The sequence below is a fragment of the Pezoporus occidentalis genome, unplaced genomic scaffold (genome assembly GCF_034315485.1).
Source record: "Pezoporus occidentalis ecotype Australia unplaced genomic scaffold, CSIRO_AGI_Poc_V1 ctg77, whole genome shotgun sequence".
Lineage (NCBI taxonomy): Eukaryota > Metazoa > Chordata > Aves > Psittaciformes > Psittacidae > Pezoporus > Pezoporus occidentalis.
This window is the reverse complement of record NW_026916126.1, coordinates 2,273,778-2,295,507: the sequence shown is the minus strand read 5'-3', so window position 1 is coordinate 2,295,507 and position 21,730 is coordinate 2,273,778. Positions and strand designations below refer to the sequence as shown.

The following is a 21,730-nucleotide window of genomic DNA, read 5'->3' as shown; positions in this document are numbered from 1 at the left end:
TCTTCATTCCCCGCTAAAAGAGGTATGACAAGAAACACAGCAAAAAGAGACATACAGATGGACCATAAGGACTCTCTTACCAGAGGAACTGTAAAGGCTTGTCTAGACAGGGAGACTGATCACAATAACTCTGTAAAAATAATTCCTAGGGAAATACTTACTCCAGATTAAGAACATGCAAGGTTTTTTCTCATTTAGATTAATCCACCTCAGAAGGTCATGCCACAATAATAATGTCCCAGGCAAAGCTGTTCCAGAATAACCAAATCCAAATATCTCACCTTATTCCTGACTAAATTACCTTTGTCAACAAACCTTAATTTAAACCCCAAACTCCCTGTTGCTCTAGGTGTAAGCAAACTGGACTCCAATGAGAATTCTAGATTTGGACTTAATTGCTTTCATCTTGTCCTGTATGATTCCCATTGCATAAGCACACTGGGGAGGGTGGAAAGAACCCTGACTGGCATCTAAATTCTTAAGGATCTCTTTCCCTTTTATTTTTTTTTGCTTGCTTACTTTAATTACCAGTGTTTTTATTTAAAACTTTTAATAATAAGTAAGTTAAATAAGGTGTCACAAACCAATCTCATATTAAAACCAAAAAGAAGAGTAGAAGATTCATTTCAACTCAGTGCTGTGATCTGGCAATCCATTTTGCATACACAGGCAGCATTTATATTCCACATGTAAACCTCTCCCAGTCCTGCAATTATCATTAGCATAGGTTGTATCTGGATATTGAAATGCTGTAAAAAAAAAAAAATCACATTGTCTGCAAGCTCCTAGAAAATGAATGGTGGATTATATTCTTTTGATTTCTCTTTCTTCCCAACTCCACAATTTCTTGCTTTCCTTTCATCCTCTCTTAGCACTCTTTATTCTTTCTCTAGTCTCAGTTCACTCTTTCAATGCCACAGTAAGCAAGCTTTTGCACCAAAACCATTAATGTTATACTGCCATGAAGCCTCCCAAATCCACAGCAAATAATTCTTGAGTATTCCCCAGCCCAGGGGCAAAGCAGCAGCCACAAAAACTCTGTCTAGAAATATCTGATCCTATTATTTTCACAGCAAATGTCCTAGAAAATGTGACTGACCAAATCTCTCAAAGTAATCAGTTTTTTAAGTGCCTTTTTTAAAAACAGTAATTTTTCATTCTAAAATCCTGTCCTGGACCTGAACAAAACTACTTGTTTGGAAGCTATGCAATATTAGGGATATGTAAACAGCAGTGTAGTCACACTGCCTGTTAATGGCACAAGTCCTAGGAACAAAAGCAAAGGTGATCTATCAAAAGGAACAGCTATTTTGAAGAGAGAAATCCAAGAGAACTTATCCCTCATGCCAATGTCACCACCCAAACCAGCATCTGAAGGAAAAGTGCAAGGAAGAGATGAGACCTTTCAAACATGACAATATTTATTAAATAAATTTTACAGGGGCATGTGGTGACAGGACAAAGAAGTGTGGTCGTAGGCTGACAAAGGGGGGAAACTGGATTAGATGCTGGGAAAAAGGTCTTTACTATCAGGGTGGTGAGACACTGGCACAGGTTGCCCAGAAAATTCGTGGCTGCTCCATCCCTTTCAAGGTCAGGTTGGATGGGGCTTTGAGCAACTAGACCAGTGGAAGGTGTCCCTGCCAATGGCAGGGGGCTGGAACTGGATAAGCTTTAAGGTCCCTTCCGACCTAAACCATTCTATGATTCTATGATAAATGTGACCTACAGAGACAAAGTCCTTTACACTATCCCTTAAGTGTAATGACAACCAGCTACCTCCCAAGCCTATTAAATTTGTAAGGGACACAAACACTAGACTGTACCACCAATTATTTGTATGATGCACCCACCACATGAACAAGTTATGTACAGCTGGGAAACTCTCACACTGGTCAAAAGCTGGCCAGGTTGGCCTGTCATTAACTTCCACTGGGATAGGGTTTCTTTCACTAGGTCCCACATGTAGTGCACAGGGTAAAGCAGACACCGGTGTCCATCTCTGGTCCCTGTCTGCCCTGCAAAGCAGTTCAACATGATAGTATCCCATGGCAACTCCATTACAATTTCTATTATATGGAAATCTGACCCAGATCACCAGGGTAAAGACTTCTTGTCAGTTTCGTAATAGTCAACTCATGGTGAGTTTCACTATCAGGACAGTAAATATTGCTCAAATTTATAGGGGAGCATAAAGAATGCATATTGCCATGAACACTGAGGGAAGTACAACCTAAAATACACCTCACTGTCTGAAAACATGTATCAACACGCATACCATTACCTAAAACTGAAGCCTTTCCTCTCACTACATATGAGATTTAACATTACATTCATTAAAGTCACTTTTCCAAACATAATTTCACAAATGATAACCAGTTTACCTCTAACTGCAGTATCTTCCCCCTCATTGCCTGCACTTGTTTCTGCCCCTCTGGTGTAATTTTAAGTATCCTACACACAATGTTAAATCAGAGAAGGACAAATCTCAGCCAACTCATTTGCAAAACAGCAGAGGAACATGATTTATGAAGAAACAGAAAACACTTATGAATTTTAGATCAGGATCCCAATCACTGGCATTTTAACTTACTACAAACTCAAAACTATCTCTTCTTTTGACTGGAAGCATGTAAGAAGCCTTTTTATTACAAAGGTTAATTTAGCAAACCGACAAAAGGATTTGACATTGTAGCTGTAGTGTAGTGCCCAGTATAATCCTTTATAAGGAATTAGTCCATAAGTAACTACAGCCTTCTCTTTCAGAATATCGAGGCTAATCTTTAACTGAATCAGTTGACCTAAAACTTCTACATCAGCCACATGTCTTTCACGAGAAACAGATTATGCATTCAGAGGGGACTGTATTCTTACAGTATAGGGACTGTTTTATAGCCATCTGCTGTATATTAGGAATTTCTGATTACCTTCAATCCCAGTTTACCTGACCTACCTTATTTTCCTTAGGCCACCAGTACATGATCTGTGCAGTAAGTTTTGGTACCCCAGAGTTTAATGAGAGGCTGAACCTCAAAGCACACTCCCCCCAAGATAAATGCATATTACAGGCCGTTCAGTTTGAGCACCACAGTGGCTGTATCCTTTTGGACTGGACTTACATCAAGACCAAGTTTAGCATCATGACTTTCAGTAACTTCTCAAAAACCTGTTTTAAATTACAACGCAAAAGAGCTTGGATGCTTTCAGTTTTCCAGAATTCCCTCCCAGAGTTACAGCGACCTCATCCTCAAAAATGTATTTAGGGACTGAGGTGTAAGAGAATCCGAATACCAGTTTTCATGAACTACTTGAAATACAAATTTGTCGATAGGACATTAATACACCATCACCAACCAGAATCAGCACTCAGCATTTTCCTCAGTCCAACCCACTAAATATAGAATACAAAAAGTAAGAAATCAAAGCTGAAACAGAAAATTCAAGTGGTGCAAAGTTTTCTGGTCTTAATTTCACCTCACATTACATTCCGGAGTTCAACTGCTTCTCCTGAAAAGTGAAATATGTTTCGTTTTCCCGTGTTACAATTTCCCATGGAAAGCAAACTCCAGGCACTATGATATTAGACCGGATTCACAGCCAGAAATATATGACTAGCCTGAACAGACCCCTATTCAAGAGGTAGATTTCCCTCACTGCCTGGCTGCAGCACAAAGCCCACAGCAGCCCCTTCTTTAATGAGCTGATAGGGTGACCTCTTGCCTTTGATGAAGATGCTAAGGGAGTTGTCGTTGCTCAAGTCACCAAAGTTTTTGCTAACGTATTCAGCAAGGGAGAAACGTGTTGATGGTTTTATCTGCTTCCTTATGGGTTTTACAAGGATTTCTGGGAAGATGTGGTTTTACGATTCTCACAATAACTATGATTAACCTGGAAAGAAGTAAGCCACCCCCTCCTCATACTTAGGGTAGGAGTGCATGTTTATGAATGTGACTGAATCAGGACCAAAAAAAATCATAACCAGAACTCACTCCTGCTCTTACAGTGAATCTCCTCAGGTAAATACTGTCTCTAGGTTTCTGACTAAAATGCTTTAATCATTTGCAATTCACTGAAAGTAATATACTCATCTGTTACTCAAAGAAACATCATGCAGACTGCTAGAAGTTTCTAGGTGTTGTAGCCTAATTCTGCATCCATCAATAGGCAGCAAGAACCCATCTTTGGTCCCAGGTGAGCACCGCAGGCTTTCCCTGCTCACTGCAATTAGAGCAGGATTTGCCCTTCCCCATACATCTGAACTGTTTTATCACAAACTCTTCTGAAGGTAGGAAATATCTGTCAGTGCCCTCCAAAAAACTGCTGGCCTGAAATTGCTCTAAGGTTTTACTACAGAAAATAAGGTAATATAGGACATTCCATCTCAAACAGCTCAAGTTTGGCAAAACTATAAATGACTGAAAACCAAGCCAAAAAATAAGCAACATTTGACACTTGTATGTCAAAACTGAAGAAATCATAGCCTACTCTTTCCACACTCTCTACCTGAATCCAGGTAGAAGTGCACAATTTCTTTATTTTTAAAAAAATTATATGATGACTGTATTTCTGCATCTTTTTGTGGTGCCTTTTAAAATTGGGTTTGATGTATTCCCAATTAGAAACATCCAGCTGGATATATAGAAGACACGTCTGGCAAGTACTATGTTACTAATGTGCCTTACTTTGATACCTTCAACAAGCAAGATGATTTTTAAACAACAATCTAAATTTCAATACACAAATTTGTTCTTTTACAGCACCGTCAGTCAAATTGTTTATTAAATCATGATAACAAACTGCAGCAGTTTCTCGGCCCTATGTACTGACCCTGTTCCAATAAAGAAACTCAATTTTCCTATTCTAAAATTTATAGGCTGAACTGTCATCTCATTTTCTTCACATTTCAATCAAAAACACTATGCCAAAGTCAAGGGAATTCTCCAGCACAAAACCTGAATAAAGGAAAATGGAATCAAGAGGTCACATCCACATCTTTCCCCTTGAGGCAGGAGTAGGCAGTCCTCCTATTATGGAAGAATGCTCCGAGCAAATTCATGACTTTGCTGCTCGACGGCTGAAGACATTTGCTTGGATTACCTACTGCACAAAAACACAAGAAAGGGAAAAACAGGCGAACCCAGTCATATATCATATTAAAGGGAAAGTTAGTGACTTACAGATGAGAGAAAGCTTCCAGAAGTCCATCCAGACATAGAAAAGGCCCTCATATCTGTCAGATATTTCATTTATAGACTCTTTAGATTTAGATCAGAAAACTAAACAGCTGAGATATGCTGGCAGAAACTCTACTGAGAAAAAGAGAAGCACAAGACCAGAAACACCACGCACACACGCACACACACACAGATAACAGCCCAAGGCCAGATTTATACTAGAAACATTTGTAGATGTAATACAACATTGACTAGGAAATGTATTTCTTTATAATTTTTACATCAGCAAAGTCTTTTCCATACACCTAGATCTAAGTATGTCAACAAAAAATCCTCTTCTCTGATCTTTCTCAATCTATTATTCACTTTGTACACCTCAGCCCCTGTTCTTATTCCTGAGAAAAAGCCACCATCATAGCAAAACATCTACATGCTTGCTAGTAGAGACTACTCAAATCTGCTTCATCTAATAGTGTTTTAATCCCGTGGGGCAGGCACAAGCAGGGAGTGGCAGCATAGAGATTAATGTGAAGCTCCTGGAGAAAACTACACCAGATCACTGTCCCATGGAGTCTCTCTTGGTCCCCTCATGCTTTACTTCCTCTGTTTCTCTCCTGCACTGAGTAACAACCTTCTTAAACCCCAGAAGCAAGTATGCATTTAGGGTAGACCAGCAGGCTGACACTGCAGATCACTGAGGGCAGTCACAGTAAATATCTTGCATTTATTCTGCTGCTATGGAGCGCACAGTCATGACCACAGTCTATCTGCACATGTAAAGATAGGTTTCTTTAAATAATGTAATTGTGTATGTAAATTCATTCCTTATGATCAATAGTTCCATTCTACAACTGAGCAGTCAGCCAGCCATCTAGTCTGTGCACGTAAATATGACAGCTGGGAGATTCACAGAGTGACTAGTAGCTGTTGCGAGGTCATGGCCCAGTTTGTGGGTCTGGGCTATTCAGAGCAGTTTGCTTTTATACAGTTTAAGAAGTAGCAATAGAAGATGATATTGCTACTGAAGCGAGCAGTGTACTTCTGCCCTTTCTCCCCAGGACACATTCCCATCACTGCCTGAGCTGACTTTCAAGTGCACCTACAGAACCAGTGAGGACATCAAGCCCATCCACCTGGAAACCGTACCTGGGAAATTAAGAACAAAAAGGGCTTATTTCTACCTGCATGGGCTGCAGGACTGTCACTGCCAGGACAAGATGGCATGGCTCGCAAGGAGGGAAGAAAGGGGGGACAGCCCTTGTAGCAGCTGGGGACCTTCTGGCAGCTTGTGCCACCCAGGAATCTGTCTCTTGAGACACATTTTCTATTCTGAAACACAAATACGACTTACAGTTAAATGAAATTACCCCTTCTGCACTACTCATGCTGGGCAATTCAAACCATTTAATTTCAAACTGGATTGCTTGTTTGCTTTATTTTAGTATGAACCAAAAATTAAATCACTTCCCATCGGTAAAATGAAGGCACTTGAGGCTTTTCACCTAAACCAAAGTTAGTTCAAAGCCAGGTTGTTTCCATAAGTTGGCATATCTTCACAGAGATGTTTTCCATGTATTTCTAATTCTGCTATTAACTGTACCTCTATAAAGCCTGGGGGGCAAAGTCATACTAGAAACAATAAACATGTTTCAGGTAACTGTCTACCAACTAAAACCTGTATGTAATCTCACAGGCCATTGGTTCATGGCTTCCACCATAATTTGTGTATCACAAGTAAATTAACCTTTTTATGATTCATTTTTCGACTTTAGCTTTAGAATCCACATATCCACATATTTCTATTCACATGTCTCTCAGGGATGCAGACATTCTAGAACAGCATTTTACATTGTCTAAGCCCTGAGCCCTGCTTTAGAGCAATTAAGGGAATTTACAATTGTAATGCATTCTTGTACCTTGCCTCAGAGAAATGACCTTCATTATGTAAATGTCTATAAAACAGCAGGCCAGGCACCAAACCATCAGGACAGAGAGGGCAGAAAAGCTAAATGAGTGCTTGAAGTAACTAAATCAAGTTTCACTGCCTCTAAGTCCTTTCCAACTCGGAAATGAGGAATCCATTGCTCTCAACCTAAAAATACGTCTCTCAAGCTTTTTGAAAAAGAAAGAAAAAAGGAAAAAAAAAAGAATAAAGAAAAAAAATCCCCTGGGCAGCAAAGCTCTTTCTTTGTGGTGGACTAAACTGCATTTCTTAATATAGCCCACAACCAGACCTTCTTAAACACATTGCTCTTGATCCACAGCCGATTTCCCACTTAGTGATCAGGGATGGATTATTTGTAACTCAGATGGAGAGCTTAGCCCATGCTCACAGCGAGCCTTGTAGCATTTCATCTACCTAATTTTATATACCTAAAAGTTTGATGCTTAACCTAATTCACTGTTTAGGACCCATAAATTACCAATGAAGAGAAACAGGCACACCTAACAGATTATTAATTCTACCTATTTTGCATTCGTCTTCTGGGAAGGCATAAATAACCCTCTGGAAGCACATCTTTCTCTTAACTACAGTGGGAGTTCAGGATAATTAGCTTAGACTAGATACCAAACATCTAAATGCTGTGACAAATCTCATCCTTTGCCAACAAAATCATGGCTGAATTCAGGATCAGTCACAAATAAAATGGACATCAAGACCTCTTCTGTGTTATTTAGATGTCAATTTGATCACAGTCCCTCATTTGCTTGCATGATTGCTGTAATCAAGCACACAAATCACACTCAAAATCTTCAAGTTGGACTGGCACATGTTCAGGCACTTCCTATCAAGAAGAGCATCCTGCCCATGTTCAGGATGTACAAATATATCAGATGTTATGTTTTTACCTAATCATTAGTATTTAGCACTTACTCTGCACTCTGATATCCGGGGACAGGTCAAAATTCTACACATTTCTGCTTCAAGTTATTTACTAGCTCAAGAACACAGCACTGCATTGATAGCACTTGGTTGAAACTTAACCAGAACATCTCAGTGCCTGAGAAATCCAAACATGCTGTGGGAGATTACATATTAATCAAACGCTAAATGTTAGAGAACAAACTTTAAAGCAGTTTTTGAATTTTGTTTGTGTGCATGTCTAAGATTTGACTTCTACCAGCGCACTTCCTTTGTACTAAACATATCAACTAACTTGCCTTCTGTGGCAAGTCAGTAAAACATACAGTGAATTGGAGCCTATAGACAGATTATAAGCCTCCAAATCAAGATTTATTACATTAAATCCGTAGTTATTGTAGGCCACGTTGTATAATAAAAGAGAATGCATTGATGAGAAGATGGCAATCCAGATGAGGAACTGCGTTCTAGCAGAGGAAGAATCTTAAACCAAATTGTAGGTTATAAAGAATATGAAAAATCCCTTTAACGGCATTGTTCTTTCAGATCCCTGGACTAGATGTTGAACTTGTCTCTGACAGTCCACATGGTGCAGCCAAACAAAAAAATCCCTAAGTAAAGATTTCACTCTTTTGAAACTTCAAAATAGGAGTTGTGAGTTGGATGCACCATGTTCCTTCTCTATTCTGTAGGCTGCTCACACATTGTTTTAGTATCTGAATACTGCTTTACTTCAGAATAACTAATCAGATATGACAGTGTTAGCCCTGCAACCCCCTGATTTTCAGTTTGAAGGTTTAATAGACTTGCCTTGTCTGGCTGTTTCACATCTCCTGGTCAGGCAATGTTTCTCTATAAACAAGATGTGTTTTACGTACAGAGAATCAGCAAGTAACAGGAGACTGAAATGTTTGCAGGTGGATGCAGAATTTACAGAATTTCTTGTAAAAAGAAACATGCATTTCTGCATCAGTACAGAGGAGCAGGAGTCAGTGGCATTCTGAGTACTTGCTCCTGCAACTGCTGATTATACCTCACCACCATGCTGTGAGATGAATGGGTTTTGTGCCAGGCCCCTTTAGGTCTACACTCTGTACAGCTATGAGAAGGCAGAGCTGAAGTATGTAAGTAACTCATCATACCACTAACAGGCCCAGGTAACGACTAGACACCCTTCCTGTTAAAGGAATAAATACCTCATATGGGTTAGCACCAGTCCCATTGGAACAGCTGCTCTGAGCCTTTCCTTGTATACATCTTTTCTGTATAGTCCCTTTACCCAGTCCTACAGCAAGGTTACAGCCTTCTACTGAGTCTTACAAGATGATTATCATTATATACGGGTCCTGCCTATCAATATTAATCAGACACATCCACAGCAAGATTCAGTTCTTATCGGTTTCTCTGTTGAATGTTTCTGCCTGAGAGAGTCAAAGCTGTTCATCTTCCATACGCATGCCCATGAGCCATATGCCTGCAACTGAGGATAGAAAATGACAATTAAGTGGGTCAATGAACGAAAGTAACCTTCAAAGATGAATGCAAATAAATCTGTACTTGCAGCAAGACCTGATGGCTTCAGAGGCAGTATTTACATGTTGAAGCGTTTGGAGATCTGGGGCATAGCTTCTACTTTGGCTGCACAGAAAATAGCTACCCTAATTTATCTTCAACCCTTAGGAAACATGAAAGGGAAAAAAAAATCCCATGTATGAATGACGTACAGCTTTGTCTTTCGTCTAAATCTAGTGGAAATATATTTTCAAAGCAAAATCCATAGCCTAATACTTGTTTGATAATTGCTTTTTGCTGCCTTTTTTAATTGCCTTTGTTTCTGTTGAAAGGTCTTTCCTGACTAAAGAAGAGCCAACACAATCCAAAAAGAAAGGCTGACACATTCCCTCGAATGACAAACTGAAGTCACGAGCTTGATACAAACACGCTGAGATGAAAGCTGTTTACGTATTCCAGTCAGGCAGAAAGCAATTTCTCGTAATTGCAGTACCTTTATTCCTCAAAGTACAAATAGTATTATTCACAGTCTTACAAACAGAACCAGAACCCTTTCCAACACCCTTTCCCTCCTTTTAAAAAATCTTCAAGTAGGAGATACTCCAAAGTAGCCCAGCAGCTTTTATGAACTAAACTGCCCCATCTGCCTTCATTTCAAAGTGCAGATCCAGCTGGGTCATTCTGCAGCAAGGGAGGCAGAAACACTTCCTCCCTCAGAGAAGACTACTTTGGGTCTCATACGGTGATGCCCAGAGTTACCACATTTCTGACTGCTGCGCTCTCTCTTCCTCCTCCCAGCCTTTCCCCACCCACATGCACAGAGAATGAAAGCAGAACAGTAAAAAAGCAGAAGTAAAACTTTGGCTCTTTCCTCCTATCTGTGTAAGCGCTAGAGAAGAAGGCCCTGGAGTTTTCTAGAGTTACAGCTGGGAACTGCTGAGCACTTCAGCCATCTGACCTTCTGAATAACCTTTGTACATCCTCCTCCTGCTTCTTCCCATCCTCTCAAACCAATTCTGCACTGCAAATTTCTGCACTTCCACCTCTCCATATTCCTGCTGCTCCCATCCCATTCTTTCCCACCAGTAGGCCGAGGAACACTGGGAGACAAGAAGATCCTTCGAAACACACTCAGAGGCAAGTATCAGAAGTGTTTTAAAACATTTTAAACTCATGCATTGAATCTTTAATTCCACTTTACACACCCAGGATCAGACACAGGGATAGATACATCAGCAACTGACCTCCAAAACCGGAAGAGCTCAGTAAATGAGAACCAGTCACATTCAGAAGAACTGCTGAGGTTGAAGAAGCTCCTACAGCAGCAGGACATCCCTATGGCCAGCCAGAAGAACTTCTGACTTCAGAAATAGCCATACTGATTCTGCCCACTTATCCTCAACACTCTCGAGAATTTCAAGAAATAGAAACACAGGATATGTTTACTCCATTCTAGCACTAACCTAATAACAGAGAAAACGTACGTTACTGAATGTAAAAATGAAGGAAAACCTGATGTGTATGTGGAAATAAACCCTGGATTACCTCCAGTTCTCGCATCTTACTTGGAACAACTGTGTTTTTCTCTCTCGTCTTGAATATTTACACTAATGAAGTTGCCCAAATTAAAATACTTTTCGTTGTCAGCAAACTAAATATAAAATCCTCTAAACATCACTGAAGTAATTATCATCTTCTGTAGCATGTCAGTGCTGAATATGTTACAAACAAAACCCACTGCACAGGGCACTGCTGCTTCTGGAATGAAAATGAGTTAGAATGAGAGCCTTTCAGCAGTCTAATTTCTGCTTTTTTCCTCAATTCAGAACTGGAGGAGTTGGCAGCCTTGCAGGGACATACATCCATCGACTACCATAAACTATGAAATTTCTACCTGTTTTAAAAAGCTCCAGCTTTTTATATTATGGATTAGCTGAAGTTTATAGAGTAGCACGAACAAAGCTTGACTCGTGGTGCTAACCATATATGCTAAGCAATCAAATGTTCTATCAAGAATATGTCCCATGTAAAGATGAGAGTTTTCAAGAGGAGAACTCTGACATTTCACACAAAACCTAGAAATGATTTGACAGATGCACTTAGATTGCAGTATAAGTATCATCAAATTGATTAGCTCATTTCACATACCAAAAAAATTTAAATGTACATATTAAAATTATGTGACGTTTTGAAAAAAGGCTAATGAACTTTAATTCCCAATTTCAGAACATACTAAATAAGGCATCAGAATCATCCAACTTTTTGGAAATCCTGTCTTTTCTATTTTATCTAAAAAAAAAATAAAATACTAGTAAAGCAAGTTGGGAAGCAATAACTCATTTCACAAAAACAGGACTTCCACCTCAAGTTTCCATTTTGTTCTTATTCTGAGGCAGAAGGAAAACTCAATTTTGAGTTTTGGTGGCAGATTCTTTGATTGGCTGTGTTTTTTACAAACCAGTAACATGTCATTCCAGGGACCAATGGAACACACTGAGATGAGGGTGAACCAAGTCTAAGCCCCTGAATCAGACCAAGAACTACAACTTGCGTCTCTTAGATTTTCAAGTACCCTCATCATCAGCTTGATTGCATTTTATCTCTTCCTAACTAGAAAGCCCTCGACCTAACAAATCTCCGTGAAAATATAGTCAGAAAAATATAGTGAGGAAACAATGTTTCTACTCTGATGCACTACCATTTTCTAATGACATGAGGATATAAAAAATTTCCAGATGGATTTTCATTACTATAGGTTCATTAGGAGACCCTCTGTGCTAATAGTATTTTCATTTAACACTTTATCTCTGCATTGGTTTATCTCCCAGTAACACCTGTAACTTCTTTTGACACTTTGTCCTTCTTTAGAACTAGGTTATTCAACTGCTCAATAAAATGGAGAGGGGTAAGCTATGGACTGACTTAAGCTGGATGTTGGAAATCCATCAAAAGAAATTAGCTATGTTAGTGGCCTGAAGACTCACGTATATCACTAGTAAGAGACACTTAGATAAAGACTATTGGTCTTCTCACATCCTTATAATTAGATGAAACCACATTTCAAAATATTTCTGTTTTCTAAAGTCACAATATTTCCATTTTTTCCTGATCACCAACTACACTGACAATGACATTAAAAAAAAAAAAAAACTGGTTGAATACATTACCAGAGAAATTAAACTTGACTTGTCTTGAGGTTTCTTTATTCTCTTACCATATGACTTCTATATGCCTGTAAGTCACACTTCCATAAGTCATTTATTACCACACCCATACATACAAGAAAGAAAAAGCAGATGAGAGTCCAGGCTGTTTACATGTTTTTTCTTGCAAATACTGTCACTTTAAATGAAATAATGAAGAATCACAGTTAGAACAATATCCTTGTCTTCTCAAAACCCATGCTTTAATCCTAAAAACCACAAGACACAGTTCCTGTAAAACAACAGGGTACCACTAAAATCAATACAGCAACCAAGGTTTAGTCTAGCTCAGTAGCTGACACAGGTGAAGGGATCAAAAGCAAGGATTCGTGATAATCTAGACACACAGTAATACTGCAAGATTCCAAGACTGGAAGGTGGAAAACCTCTACATAGGAATACTGATATATCAGGAACTCGTATCTCGGAAGTTTGAACTAGATAATCTTAAAGTCCTTTCCAACCCTAACCATTCTACGATTCTGTGATTCTATGGGGATTTATTTTAAGCAGCAGCAAACATCTGCAATGTAAACATTTGCATGAGAGCTATTCTACTGGGTCTGGCTGGGATGGAGTTCATTTTCTTCAAAGCCACCCCTGTGGTGCTGCGCTTTGGATTTGCGACTAGAACAGTATTGATAACACAATGTGTTTTGACTATTGCTGGGCAATGCTTTCACAAAGTCAAGGCTTTCTTTTTTTAGAGTAGGTTGGCATGCACAGGAAGCTAGAAGGGAACACAGCCAGGACAGATAACCAAGGGATAACCCATACCATATGACACTGTGCTCAGCAATAAAAGCTGGGGGAATGGGGAGGAAGGGGGAATGTTTGAGGTTACACTGACCCTTCCACATGCTTTCCACAAAGCGGCTAAACAGCTGCCCGCCAATGGGAGCAGTGAATAAACTCTATTTTGCTTGCTTGTGCGCACAGCTTTGCTTCACTTATTAAACTGCCCTGATCTTGATCCCTGAGTTTTTCAGCTTTTGCTTTTCTGACTCTCTCCCCTGTTCTGGTGAGGGGAACTGAAGGAAGGAGTTGTGGCTGCGTTGGGTGCTCAGCTGCTGGCTGGGGCCGCCCCACCACAGGTATTCCTCCTAGTAAATGTAGAGAGCTGCTTGTGCAAATAGTTTTAGATTAAATGAATAGTAATGTACACTCCACTGCCAGTGAAATCTTTTGTCTATAAAGAGAGCCTAGGCTGTTGTCTAACATGGGCACAGCCTCTTACACAGTAGAAACCTACATGGACACAGGTGAATGTGACTGTCAAGCCTGTCTCTCACTGCTATGAGATGTCCAAGGAAAAATGAATGTTGGCTACTATCTATTAGGTATGATGGTTTATGCAATCCATGTTTTTAAAAATAACTGATATACCTAAATCTCAGTGTGAGACAAGCAGCTTCATTACACACAGTGATAAAGCAATTGTATGCCATGCTACCAGGCAGTCCTCCTACGGGCAGTGCAGTCAGTGCCATACGGGAGATGCACAAGCATAAAGTTTTCATGCATTTTTTCTAAGTGTCTGTGACAAACCAAGGGAAAGTAATGACAGATGTACCCTGTGCACAAATGGAAGAATAAGCACAGCTCCAATAGTCAGTTGCTAGTTTTCAGTTCAGTGCTGGCTAAATGCTTTCAACAAACACGTACAAGGGGTGAATGCACCACCAGTGTCTTTTTCGTCTTTGTGCTAACAGGTGAGATTACATTATGCTGACAGGGCCTGCAACCATCTGGGTAATGGCACAAGTACAGAACATTGCTCTACCATTAGATCACAACATTTTCAATGTAATACCATTTTCTTACTTTTCTGTATGTACGTGTTAAAACTGTCACCACTTCCAATGAAGACCGAAGTGAAACTCAACTAACTGCTTTTAAGCTCTACTAGCACCCAAAAAATGAGTTTCTACTACTGTATTTGCAATATTTGTAAGAGTTCTTGTGTATCTCACAGTTGATATTACTGTTACACAGTAGCCTCCACATGCCCTGGTCAGACTCATGGTCCCATGACATCAAATATCAAGATCAACATTTTGGAGCAAGGACAGGATCTATCTACTCCATTGTTCTCTCCCACATTCTCCACTTATTTGCTGACATATGACAGGGTTTGCTACCATATGTTTTTCTACAGGAACCCAAAGCACTGCCGTTAAGACCCTTATATGTCAGTAAAGCCAAGGTCACACCATTGGGATTAGTTTCACATAAACTCAAAACTTAATCAAACCCCCAGTTTGTCTTTGCCCACAAAAATCCCACCATCTGTTATGTTAGAAGACTGCTTGGGAAAACTGCACAAGACATGTTCTTCTAGAGGGATGCTTCCTGAACCTAAACCAGAAATTTCAGAACTGAAAATTACCCAAATCAGAAAATCAGACATGAGTCCCAGCACATATAAGCCTCAAGAATGGGTCCTACGAATTGTGTAGCAACAGCCTCAGCTGCAGCATCTTCATATATTTAAACTATCTTGGCCATTTTCTGCAGTAAGGCAGAGCAACTAACTACTGGGTGACAAGACTCCTTGTTCAGGTAAATGGCCTTTTCTGGCAACTGGGAAGAATTCTCCACTCCCTCCCATTCCCACTCCATCCAGCTTATCACAGCCCAAATTCCCTTGATAAAGGCTACCTGTGTTGGCAATAAAATAGCATGGGTGACTCTAAACCAGCAGATCCTCTCCTCAGGGTCTGACCCACTGAATTCCAGCAGAGCTGTTCTATCTCTGGCCCAGCAGCCCAGGGACAGCAAAGACAAGGGATCCCCACATGGATCATCCAAGAGCCAGTGGTTCAGGAGGCAGGAGTCTCTTTAAAGACAATGTGCAGAAGGAGAACATTCAACTGCCTTTGGGGAGGTTTACATCTATCACTTTTTCCATCTTCCAAAGCCACAAAGAAAATGGTGTAGGTGGACGGCTGAAGATTGCTCTTCTTTTAAGGCTTCCTCCTGAAATGGGTGCCTACGCTCTGACTAAGCCAGAGGGCTTTGCTTCTGATCTAATTAGATAATGATACTGCAGTACAAAAGGAGAGGTTAATCTTGACTATATCTTCAATCTCCTTTCCTTGTGTACAGTTGTAAACACCCTGGAAGCATTTGGAGCAACATCTTCCTATATGTTCTAGTGTCAGAATGGCTACAACTGTGGATAATTAGGGGAGCTAGAGACAGAAGAGACAATCTTTTCAAACACCCTGGGCAATTCACATAAATCCTGAGGTGTATTAGTGACAGTGTGACTAGCAAAAGAGATGATTACAGCAATGTCAGCTCTTGCCACCCTATTCCATTCCCTTCATCCCTGTGAAGAAGACACCACAGAGTACTTCCTGCTCACACCACCAAGATATGCCAGGTGTAAGGGCATATCCTTACACCTGGCAGATCCTCTCAAGGCTGACCATAACCAGCCAATATCCCCACCAGCCTTTTCTCTTCCCCACATCAGAAGTGCTCAGGGAAGGCAAATGCAGCCACAAGGGAACACGGACACCCACCATGTGCACACTGCTATTTCTGGGAAGTGCCCTCCATTTGCAAATCTTGGAAGCTGTTATTTGCCCTCCTTGGTGCATGCAAGGTGCATTTCTAGCCCCCAAGAAACTCAGCCAGACGAACACCTCTACCATATTCCTGTTCTTCGCACCACTGTCTCCACAGCTCTTGCAAGTCAAAGCACATGGTCCCAGTCGTCTGCATAAAACCTTTGTATTTTCTTTCTGCACCCCAAGATACACATTCCTTCCTAGTTTTCTGTCAACAGCAAACCACTATTCAAACAGAGAAGCAGCACACATCTGTCATGTAAGCATACTCTCCTTTACACTCAGCAGGAAAGTGAGTTGCAATAATGCTCAGCTATTAAAGAAGGAAATTCAGACAATGATGTCGGCAGTTATAAACAGGCAAAATTGCCCAAACACATACGAACTGGACCCACTGCTGATACGCACAAGAGCTCCAACCCATTCTTTCACACAACTTCTAAAGAAAACAAGAACAAAGCATAAGCAATCTGATTACAAGGGAAATGACTGAGAGCAGTAAATAACTTATGTAATGCAGTAAGTCCTATTGAAAAGCACCAGCAAAATGCTTTCTTTTCTTTATGCCATTCTTTACACTGCTGGCATTCAGGCAGATAAAACACCTTCCATTTTGCAGTCATTTTTCTTGCTATTTTAGCTTGTTATGCTGTTAATCCAGTAGCAACAGCCTTGAATCACTTCCAAGCAACTAATATTCTCTTTTCATTTAAAAAAACATCAGGTTGTTACTGCTTTTCTTTAATTGTAATATGATGTCACTACAAAGGAGGAGGAATAGGCACCTCTATAAATTGTTACCTTCAAAGTATCTGTTATGGTGATACACTACACAGCGAGTTTTTGTACATAAATAAACATACCTGAATGTCTGACCATATGTGCATATATACACATATACATATATGAAAAGAGATAGTATGCACATATACACCCACATGCTTATATTTACACATATCTATATATTAGATGCATCTATACGTTATATTGAGCATATTTTTACATGTGTAAAGACAATGCATATGCAGTATACTCACAGACCACTAAACCAAATTTACAGTTCTTGGTAAGAAGCAATACACTACTCTTTGCACTCTAAAAGAGCGGTTTCCGATGCTTTGAGACATGCCTGTATCAGATGTTGTCCCCTGACACATTTCCACCCCCATATAAACATGCCTTGCACTCTCTCATTTGTAATGCTGAGTATCTGGACAGGAGTTGCAGTCCAAGTCAGGACAAGTTTTCTTACGTTAAAAGTATGGGTGATAAGAAGGAGTGGGAAAAATATGTTGTTTGCTTTATTATCTTGATAGTCAAAAGCCTAGTTTGGCTCAAACAGCATAGTGGTTGCTCTCTGACGTTCAATTCAACACTGACATTTCATGTGAACTGCATTAGCTTCTGCATTATTTAGAATGCAGTTTTAGCAGAAAACCATACTAATAAGTGAAAAAGTGTGATTTAGGTATTACTCTTCCTTCAGCAAGCTTTACTCATTTTGGTTCATTTATATCAGGGATAAATTTGGTCCAAAATGTTCAATCATAACACTCCTGGCAGACTATCAGTAGTTGGTACTTGAGTAAACTATCCACTATGCTATTGTGGTGATTTCAAAGTTCAATTGGCCCTGTACTTTAAAAGTGGCATAGTATGAACATGTGAGATAAGCTGTAGGTTGGCTTCAAAGTTAGTTTTCTTTATTGCACAATGTGTGTCACTTTTTGACCCAACTCACTGTTCTTGGGGAGTTTATTTTTGCTACCTATCAATAAGAATGAAATGCTGGGGTTTAAAATGCCTCCGCCATGTCCTGTATGGGAGGGCCTGCTTATTTTTATTTATTTGTGTGTTTTTTCCACGAGTACATGGCGTACTTAGAGTATATGGGTTTCAGGAGACTGATGCCAATACTTCTGTTTGGAGGCTAAGGAGTATAACATATTTTCATATTAATATATAAAGTTTAATATATTGTTATTATGAATATTCTGAAGTTTCATCTTCCTTTTGGTGTCCCCAGGTGTCATACAATTACTGGATGAGACACAATCATTCTCTATGAACACTTAGTCTTACAGTCATCCTAGGATTCATAGACTTACGACTACTTCAGGTAATGTATTTCTCCTTGAGGTTTACATCGTCTTTTTCCCAGACAAGAAATCAAATAGTCAACCTTCCTCAGGAATATCTGTCAACCTCCGACATTTCTGATATAGCAGGTTGCACACATAGTCATAACTCAGCCTTTAGGACAGCAGAACCTGAGTAATAAGTCACAAGTGGCAGCAACTTGATTCCCCGTTTGCAGTTACTCACAACTTCCTGAAACTTTCACGCATAATAAAGTGCTGGTGTAAGTTCCACTTCAATGATGACTTACATCATAGGGAAACTTTCCATAGGCTTAAACAAGTGACTGGCCAGCCAGCCAATTTCATTTACTTTTAAATGGAAAGCTTAGAAAAATCAGATGAGCCAAGATCTAAAAACGGTCTTTGCCCAGTTACAAAACTGAAGGCCAGTCAGACTGAACACAGAGACCAAGTCGAGGCTCAGAGCAACAACCATACTAACGTACCCAGCACACACAGACCCCTGAATCAGTCAGTCTGAAGATGCGCAAAGGAAAAGTACAGGATTGCTGCTCCTGGAGGAAAGCCCACCAAGACATACGAAGAGGGAAACTCTCTCCCTGGAATCCCAAGCAAGACAGAGGGGGCAATGGCCTAGCTGGATAGACTTATGACGTCATGCAGGGGGAACAGAAATTTGGGATGGTGTAAAACTAGCCATGGGCTGGCTATTTAGGATATTAGGGACAGTGAGAAATACTTGTGTCAGGATGTTTAGGGGAACTGTCAAAGGCAGGAAAAGGGATGGATCAAGGACTGAGGAGGAACAAGCCTGAAAAAACAGACGGAAAAGGAGATTAAAGGAGACAGATGCATGAACAGGCTCTACTGTGAGCCCATGTGCGTGAATGCTAGCAATTATGACAGTTTCACCAGTGAGTAACAGAAGTTTGCATGTCAGCTACTGGAGTAAGAGACTGCAAATCTGATGGTTTGCAGGTCCAGGTACCAACAACTGGGGAAGACCAGAGTCTGGGTCACTGACTGGATTAGCAGCGTCCAAAACTGTCCAGAAACCTGTCTTGTGTTTGTGTGCAACCCACAAGCAGCCAGTGGGGAGGAATGGCAGTGAGCCAACAGTTCACACTGTTGTCAGGTTTGCACAAGTGCTGTCTTGTCTGTGTTTAGGTGGGTGCTCTAAAGGTACTTCTGTCCTTGTGCTGGTCCATATGGCTGGCTGAGTGCACTGCATGTATGGACATGCACGTGTGCCTGCTGGGAATACATAGCCTGCCTTGTTATCTGCTGGACCTGTAAATACAGAACAAGGCTGCCACATACCAATTGGGCTGGGGCTGGAGTAATCTTCTCTAGTCCCAAAGCCCCACCAGATCTGGCTACTGCCAATAGTCTTGTTTTACAATCACCACAATTAGAAGCTCTCACAAACTTCTTGTTGTGAAGAACTTGCAGTTCTGATTACAAAACAGATCTGACCCAACTGGTTTTCAGAAAGGTCTCTGATCCAGCGTATGCACGCTTAATATTTACTGTCAATTTGCTCCTCTGGGGCAAACTCTCCTTTAGTAATTCTCCAAGACTCACGGTAAAAATCAAAACCCAAGAGAGTAACTTGACATGGCTTCACCTGTGCACACATGCACCCCTCCACTTTTTAACTTGCCTTTCTGACTTTCACATTTCACTGGTGGCAGCATACGACCTTCACCTTTCCGAGTGCAGAAGAAAAAAGAGCTCCATCCCAGACAGTCACCACATGCTTCAGCTTCATAAGCCTCAAATAGTTCTTGTAGACAGCTGGGTCTCAATATTTGTATTCAATAAGCTGGCTGAAGTTCATCATTTTTTGACCCGGAAAGAAAACACCTGACCTTCCTCTAACAGCAACTATTTATCTTCGATCCCTTACCTTTTAATTGTGTACTCATTTACCAATTTTAGCCCTACCATGCTGGTGCTATTACAGTGTTTAATTTCTGAAGCATTCAAGGTAGTAACGGAATCATGACTGAAAAAATTATACCAGCAGTGTTCTGTTGGTGCAGCCTCATCCATGACTGCTTCCACAAGCAGAGAACAGATGCAACAGGGCAGAATTTAACTTTATTGCTTAAAAAGAGTATCAAAAACTTCAGATTTTTGTTCTTCAAATTTTATATTAACTGGGTGCACCACTTCATCTGAAATTCCTCTTGTCTGCAAGAGACAGAGCAAACGTCTTAGTTATCCAAGAACCTGACCACTGCATGTTCCACCTTCTCCTCTCTCCTGTAGCAGATGTACTGCAATTATAAACAGCATTTGTTATTATTCTAAACATGGAAAGCAGGAAGAAGTATGATTCTTATACAAAAGATGTAGGCTGTAGATTCTAGATGAGAGGCAGATGGTAAACTATCTTGTAAAGCCAAGGTCTCTGCTGTTATTTTTCTTTGGAACAGATATGTAACAGAAAATGAACAAACAAAGAAGTGGTTAAATCAGTTTGACTACTATATAATTCCACATACTTCTTTCTGATCAGAATTTGGATGGCTTCATCTGTATCGACTTTAAAGAGAATTAAGTCTTCAGGGTGCACCTGGTTCTCCCCCTGAAATCAGCGACATCTAAATGAACTGTAAATGAGAATACAAGCCCAACGGCAACAAGGAAGTTAAATTGGGAAATGCAGTTACAAAGGTTCCCCCAGCATGACTCCAGACATTCTGCAGCATGCGTTTCCAGCGACATCATTTCCTAGACAGAACTATTTTGTCCTCAGTTCCAGAGAAAATTACACAGCAAAGGTCCTCCTGTATGTTATATTACCACTCGTATTCTGTATCAGATATTCATTCTAAAATCTTCTTCTCTTATAGAGGAAGTATCCAAAGACCAAATTAAACGTCTACACTAAAGCACATAATTCACAAGGGAGCATTTTCTAATACCTGAATCATCACCGATGGGATATTTCAACAGGCCTCCTGATAATTATTTCAGGAACAGGTGAAATACATATAAGAACATCTACTTGTAGGAAGCTATTGAGATTTAAATAGGTACTGAAAACAATTAAAATTGCTTGGCCTTCTATAACCCTTTTCCATCACACTTAACATGTTGTTTCAGGGATGAACAAGTTAAAGAATTGTTTGAAAAAGGAAGTAATTCTTCCATGCATATTTTATTATATATTCTTTTCATATATTTGAAGATTGGTGGAAAACTGACTATGTTTGAATAGATTTGGGGACCTTCAGTCTTTCCATTTCCTACTTAACATAGGCTTTGAGAACAAGACGATGCCGGCTAC

General features: G+C 40.1%; 1 protein-coding gene across 1 annotated transcript in view; it reads right to left on the bottom strand.

The window, feature by feature from the left end:
* Nucleotides 1–21,730, bottom strand: part of ABCG1 (ATP binding cassette subfamily G member 1) — a 50,027-nt gene that overhangs the window by 15,685 nt on the left and 12,612 nt on the right. The gene's annotated exons all lie outside the window — the stretch shown is intronic.